Source organism: Octopus sinensis, linkage group LG3 (assembly GCF_006345805.1).
Source record: "Octopus sinensis linkage group LG3, ASM634580v1, whole genome shotgun sequence".
Lineage (NCBI taxonomy): Eukaryota > Metazoa > Mollusca > Cephalopoda > Octopoda > Octopodidae > Octopus > Octopus sinensis.
In genome coordinates, this window is record NC_042999.1 from 126883019 (window position 1) to 126891105 (window position 8087).

The window sequence follows — 8087 nt, forward strand, 5'->3', positions numbered from 1 at the left end:
ACCATGACAGCATGGAAAACTGAATGCGAAATGATGATGATGAAGAGGATGATGATTATGATGATGTTGATAATGATGATGATAATGATGATGATGATGATGACGATTATTAATTTATATATTATATAATTAATAGTTCTAGGCAGGGCTGGTTTTAAGCTAATTAGACATATTTTATTCAAATTGAGCCCTGCACCAAGAGAGGGCCCCACACACATGCTTAAGCAGAGGCTAGTATGATGAACCTCTAGTATCTCGTAATGGCTAATGGTGGAGCCTCAAGCCCTCAATGCTTTTTGTCTGGGACTGGCATACTACATGAAGCATAAAAAATCAATTTCCAGCTTTTGTAGAGTAGAGGGCCTCCATTGACAATTCTCTAATTGGGCCCCACACTTCCTGGTGCTGGATCTCATTCTAGGAAGATTGGTACGAAACCAATACTGAGTCTCTGTGTGTCTTAAACATGAAGCTCAAGTAAGATCTGCATTGGATTATGGCTCACATTTATGAGTTGGTGTTGCAACTACACACACACACACACACACACACACACACACACACACACACACACACATTCTTTTCTTCTTTTACTGATTTCAGTCATTTGATAGTGGTCATGCTGGAGCTCCACCTTAGAGCGTTTTAGTCAAAGAAATTGGCCCCAGGACTTATTCTTTGTAAGCCTAGTACTTATCCCATTGGTCTTTTTTGCCAAACTGCTATGTTACAGGAATCTAAACACACCAACATCATTGTCAAGCAATGGCTGGGGGACAAACACAGACGCAAAGATACATACACACAAATACATACATACATACATACATACATACATACATACATACATACATACATACATACATACATGCAGATATAGGATCATCCCATAAATAATGCAGTTTTTTTCAATTGCATGAACTAAAATTCAGAGGTGGATGGGATCAACTACCTGCTTCAGCTTGCAAGAAAAGCAGGTAGTAATTTTACCTTCTCCTTATTCTTAGTGCAAGTTTTGAAGAGTGCAGTTTGATTTTAACAGTTATTTTTTCAAAGCTATAATGGAAGTGACAAAGGAGCATATTCAGCATATATTGCTTCACCAGTTTAATAAAGGTGACAATGCAATGGAAAATGCGAGGAATGTTAATGCAGTATATGGGGATCAGACAATAAATGTAAGCCAGTATCAATGGTGGTTCCAGAAATTCTGAGCTGGAAGCTACAGTCTAGATGATGAGCTTTGTGCTGGAAGATCTGTAGAGCTTGATGAGGATGTCCTGCAAACCCTGCTGGAACAAAATCCCATTGTAACTGTTGAGAAACTAACAGAGAAGCTTGGAATCGGTCATTCAATCATTCATCGACACCTGCATGCTATTGGAAAAGTCAGCAAATTGGGTTTCAAGATGAATGGTGTTCTTCCATCAGGATAATGCTCAGCCACATACAGCAAGGATAACATTCCAAAGGCTGCAGCAGTTTCAATAGGAAGCGATGCACCACCCAACATATTCACCAGACATTGCCCCATTTGATTATCATTTATTCTGAGGTCTTCAAAATCATTTAGATGGAAAAAATATGAATTCTGTAGATAAAGTCAGAACAGTACTGGAGGAGTATTTTTCTTCATGGACAAGTGAATTTTGGAAGAGGAGCCTTGCAACTCTACCAGATAGATGGAAGAGCATTGAATAAAATGAAGGGGAGTATATTTTAAATTAAAAAAGAACTTTGTTTATTTTAACTTTGAAAAATAAAAGAAGTATAAAAACACTGCATTATTTATAGAATGACCCAATATATATATATATGATGGACTTCTTTCAGTTTTCATCCACCAAATCTACTCATAAGGTCAGCCCAAGGCTATAGTAGAAGACACTTGCCCAAGATACCACGCAGTGGAACTGAACTTAGAACCATGTGGTTGGAAAGCAAGCTTCTTACCACATATTCATAACTGTACCTATACGCACATACACAAAATATGGGGGGTTTAGTTCACAGGTGATCTAAACAATTAGGTACGCTAGGTAAGTGCTGTAACAGTTTACTGGGGCTTCAAGGTTATAGCCGAGACAAGTAGTTACGGAGACATTGTAATTTTTCAATGCAGCAGGTATATAATTGTTAAAGAGGACAACAAACATTAAGGCAAGGCAAACATCTCAAGTCATCTACAATATTATTATAGGAAGAAATTCAAAATCTTACAGCTGTCTCTGGGATATCCCCGATTATGGGATATTCCGTCGTCAGAGACACATTGGGGAAAAGATATGGAAAATGAGAATGGTATATATCAATAAGATGACAACATAGAGGAAGGGAGTAAAAGAATAAGAAGATGGAAAGAAAGAAGAAAAAAGAAGCAGAAAGTTCATAGTTCAACTCATGCTTTGGTTTCTATAACTTCGGAAAGTTGAACTATAGACTTTTATGCTTCTTTTTTCTTTTCTCTTTCCCTCCCCTTATTCTTTTACTCCCTTCCTCTATGTTGTTAAATGATTGACATCTAACATTCTCATTTTCCATATTTTTCCCCAATTAGTCTCTGATGACAGAATATCCCATACTTGGGGATGGATATTCCAGAAACAGCTGTAAGATTTTGAATTTCTTCCTATAGTAATATTGTAGATGACTCGAGATGTTTGCCTTGCATTAATGTTTGACATCTGTTTAATACACACACACACACACACGCGCACACACACACACACACACACACACAACACACACACACACACACACACACACACACACATACACACGCACACACATTAAATTGCAATGAAAAAAGGGCCAACCTGCTGAATGAAAAATAGTCAACCACTAACACATTTCAATCACTAGCTCATGATCTCACTGTTTTCTCCCTCAGCCCTTTTCTACCACTACTACAAAGTCCTCCACTTATTTCAATACTCTCTTCACACAAATGCACCAAACACACTCATTTCTCATTGTCCCATCACTCTTACTGTGTGTCAGCCTCTCAGATCCGGTACCCGACACTTTTACCAGTTTTCTCTCATCAGAAGTGTTTCCTGTGGAATTCATGTTTTCTTTCTTACAGGCAGTGGCCTACAGATGTTCAAACAGAATATCCACTAGTCTAAGTGAATCTACAAAGATCATAGAAACTGCCCCTTTTCCTCTGACACTAATGAGAAAAAAGCAACACAAAGAATTATGTCATTTATGAGGTCAAACATTCTCATATCTGATTTAACTAAATCTTCTTAAGAATTCCAAATTTCCAATACTAACTCACAGCACTTTGAATACAAAGTGTATTCATATTACATGTCTGTAAAATACTGATGATTTTTTAATAACAAACAAACAAAAAACAATTACAAAAAACAAAAAACAAAAACTATGAAGAACCTAAAATGTGAAAACTGATCTACAATTATGCCAATGGTGATTATAGTATTAAGAAAAATATACAAAGACTGATTAATTTACACAAGAAAATTATAACAACTAAGTTTTTAATATATTTCTCTGTGTTTATCATCATCAGAATACACAAGGGAATGATTCTTAAAATCCAAGTTGAACATATTAATTTCAAATCTAATAAATATTGAAATATTCTCTAGTGTTTTAGAATGCCTCATTGCCATCTTAACTGACCCAGACAACTACTCATATACCAGCTTGATACAATTACACACTGACACTACTGGTTAAATATTTTACACCAACACTAGTTAACTAATATTAGTTTCTCACTGTTGTTAGTCAACTAGTATTTCAGAGAGATATAAGATAACTAGTATTTAACACTAACATAAGTCAACTAATATTTCACATTGAACTTTAACTAGTTTCCCACTGTCGTTAATTAACTAGTATTTCAAAGGGACATTAGTTAACTAGTGTTTAACACTAGCACTAGTATTTCATATTGACATTAAATAACTAGTAAGTCAGAGGGACACAAGATAACAAGTTTTAGCACTAACATACGTTAACTAATATTTCAAACTGACACTAGGTAATTAGTATTTCGCAAGGACACTAGTCAATGATGACAATGACAACAGTAGCAATAAGAACATCATCATCATCAACAATAACAACACAAACTGACCAATATATAATGGTGAACCAGAAAGTAATGCAATTTTTATTTGCATTACTTTTTAGCTTATCCTCATATTTTAAAGTACAAGTCAAAAGTAATACAAATTAAAATTGCATTACTTTCTGACTCATCCATGTCTTTTTCTTTCAAAAATAAACACCACATCTATCTCAGGCAACAGAAAAAATTCACCTTGATAACTCCATCATACCATCATAGTAGCCATGGTAGCCATTAAAGCCATTTCCTTCAATGTTCTTAGCTTTATCAGAAATATTCTTTTCTACTCCAGGTACAAGGCCTGAAATTTTGGGGGAGGGGGCCAGTCGATTAGATCGATCCCAGTACACAACTGGTACTTAATTTATTGACCCTGAAAGGATGAAAGGCAAAGTTGACCTTGGTGGAATTTGAGCTCAGGACGCTAAGACAGACGAAATACCCCTAAGCATTGTGTCCAGTGTACTAATGTTTCTGCCAGCTCACCGCCTTGCTTTATCAACACTATTAACGTTTTGGTTGACTTCCCAAGGCATTTATAAAATACTAATTATTTCTAAAGATACAGAAATATATGTGAAAGAAGAACTGACATGCTGTTGTTGTTGTTTATTCTCAGGTCAACTTCAAGTAAGCAGACATATGATCAAAAGAGTTCCTTCTGTGACCTTCCCATCTTTTTCACGGGCAGATGTATCTGGTTCAAACATCATCCAATGAAATTTTACTTTTCTAAGACCATAGTAGGGTATGGTTAGATGGAAATTTTGCTGCTATTTCTCATCTGTCATGTGCCTGTGTAGAATCTTCCTCATTGTGTTTTCAAAGAAGGTTTATCATATCACGATGAAAACATTAAAATAGAATCCAATAAAGCAATTTAGACTAGTAAATCTAAACATAAAACGTGTGTGTGTGTATGTATGTGTGTGTGTGTGTGTGCACGCGCATGTGTGTGTATACACATACATAAATACATACATATATACAATACATGCAAATATACATATATACATTCACACTAACCACCAAGTGTATCCCTTGACCAAGTTTGTATACATGAAGCTGATAACATCCAAAGACTTGGAAAGCAGCTCCTTGAGCAGCATTCCTTGCCTGATAACTTTAAATAGATGCCCAAAGAAGTTGCATGATTCTACAGCAATGTATTGTCAGATGAAAGGGTGAGCATATATCAACAGAAGACCATACATGGACATGTTAGTAGAAAGCTTCGAGAAGATTGTAACATTAATCATCAAAGCAGTGGACCAAAAACTAGTGGACCAAAAACTGGATTGCCACCTCCTACTTTGAAGGGTGTGTGTTTGCAATCCAAGAACAGGAAATATCAACCAGATATCTGATGCACAAAAGGAACAGAGATGCAGGAAAAGCAGCAAAATGTGACAACCGATGCAGGCTTTGTGGACTTAACACCAAAGATGTCACCCACATCATAAGCAGTTGTCTGATAATCTCATTATGGTGTTATCTAATGATGAGACATGATGTTGTAGCTAGGACACTGAATAATGAAATCCATCAGAAGGATAACCTCAAGAACAAAAAAATAAGCTAAAGATCATCGAAAAAGAAAATATCTATGCTGAACTATTGAAAAATTTGCAGTTACTTTATTCAGATTACAAGTTCAGGTTTATACTTGTAATTACTGGGGCATTGGGATATTAACACACTGTCTAAATACCAACCTTGAGAAATTAGGCTTCTCAAAACCTGAAAGGAAAAAGCTGATTTGAAGACTACAGATTTAATCCAACACTGGGACTGTAAAAACCTGCAAAACTTTACAGAAATTTATCATTTAAGTATACATGTGCATAGCCAGATATGCAAGTATATGCATGAGAATACATACATAAAACAAAACATATAAATCTGCACCTATACATACACATATATAAAAATGTCCTACTGAGGTTGTTGAGATTCCAATGAAGGAGCCTTGGATCTAGGTTAGAAATTAGCTTTTTCTCTATTGGCAAGACGTTTTGAAATAAAGCTGAATAATGACATTCTTACATGTGCACGTATGAAATTATCTATGAACTAGCAAAAGCAGAAATTCTTTGCAAAAATTGTAAATCTATAAAATAATTAAATGTATGTATGTAGGTGTGTGTGTGTGTGTGTGTGTGTGTGTATGTGCTTATATACATATGTTAATATGAATATATGGACATATGCATATCAGTATGTGTGTGTACATACGAGGTCTGATCAATAAGTAACTGGAATGTTGCTGTAGTAACAAAGCTAAAGCATGTAGAGTGAAGCCACTTGGCACAGATTGACCTTGGACACTGTTGTGCAGGTGCACTAAGTTTTAATGTTCTAGCTCACCTTCACTGTTTACAATAATGCTTGGAAGGACCATATGTAGTGTGTGATCGTTACATTGACCATGACAGAGAAAGTTATCATGGTGACACCTGCTCAGAGGCCTATGCAAAGTTGCAGAAAGTGTATGGAGAGGAGTGTATGAGCTACACACAAATGTACGAGTAGTTCAGACAATTCCAAGATTGTCAAAAAAGATGTCGATAGTGATGAATGTTCTGAGAGACCTGCAACCAGCAAAACTGAGTAAAACATCACAGATGTGCATGCAGCTGTGAGAGGAAATCATCGAATCACCATCCATAAGTTATCAGAAGATGTGCAGATTAGTTACAGTTCAGTCCATTATCACCGAAGATTTGAGTATGAGACATGTGTCTGCCCCAAGTTTGTGCCAAAACTACTTTCAGCTGACCAAAAGGACACTTGGGTTTCAGCTGCACATGATCTCCGTTATCGTATTGAGAATGATGAAAACTTCTTGAAAACTTTGTGTAGGCCACTGAGCAGATATCACCAAGCTTTTGGCAAAATTTGATGCAGATTCTCTGCTCAACTTTCTCTGTAATGGTCAATGTAATGATCACACACTACACACATTCCTTCCAAGCGCTGCTGTAAACAGAAGTGTGCTAGAATGTTAAAAGTTAGTGCACATGCACAGAAGAATTGAAGGTCAATCAGTGCCAAGCAGCTTCACTCTGCATGTTTTAGCTTTGTTACTATGGCAACAGTCCAGATACTTATTGATCAGACCACGTATATGAACAAATATGCATGTTTGTCACCTTCTCATCTATCATATGCCTCTCTTATCACTGTACACCCCACCCACACTCTTAATATCATACTATTTCTTGCTAAATGAAAATTAGGGCAGCAGACAAACTGCTTAACGGCATTTGGCATCTCTTGGCTCTTTACATTCTGAGTTCAAATGCAGCTGTGGTTAACTTTAGGTTTCATTTTTAAGGCAGTAAGCTGGCAGAATGTTTAGCATGTTGAGCAAAATGCTGCTAAGCATTTTGCCCATCTTTACATTATGGGGTCAGATTCCATTGAGGTTGACTTCGCCTTTCATCCTTTCGGAGTCGATAAAGTAAGAACCAGTTCAGTACTGGGTCAATGTATTCAACTTACCTGCTCCTCCAAATTTTCTGGCCTTGTACCAAAATTTGAAACTACTATTATACTGTTTCTTTCCCAACATACTACTTGTGTAATGACAAGTAGTCCTGGACCTGACCACATTTAACCTCCCCTCCTATAACTAGACATTGCTCTCTGTAACCATTGCACATTATTACTGTTGTCCACCATTCTCTTTTACCTTACTTCCTCCTCAATAACACATTACTATCTTCCATTACTCTCTTCATCATTATACCATTCATCCTATCTTTCAATTCAACCTCCTTACCAACAACCAGCGTATAACTGTCTATCACTGACATTCTTCTATTACTCCTACTATTACCTCTGCTCTTGTTACTCTGTTTCTATCACCTTACTCCCTCTTATATTATCCTCTCACTCTGGTTTTCTCTCTTTCATCAGTCTCTTCTACTCACCCTCTTACAATAGACAATGTTACACAAAGAAAAATCCTTTATCTTGC

General features: G+C 36.4%; 1 long non-coding RNA gene across 1 annotated transcript in view; it reads right to left on the minus strand.

Moving 5' to 3' along the window:
* Positions 1-286: 286 nt before the first annotated feature.
* LOC118762804 overlaps positions 287-8087 on the minus strand; it is an 8732-nt gene continuing 931 nt past the window's right edge. Inside the window, exons 2-3 of the long non-coding RNA XR_004998553.1 lie at positions 6473-6477; positions 287-411 (exon numbers count right to left, since the gene is read on the minus strand). This is a non-coding gene — a long non-coding RNA (uncharacterized LOC118762804). The remainder of the gene's footprint in view (positions 412-6472; positions 6478-8087) is intronic.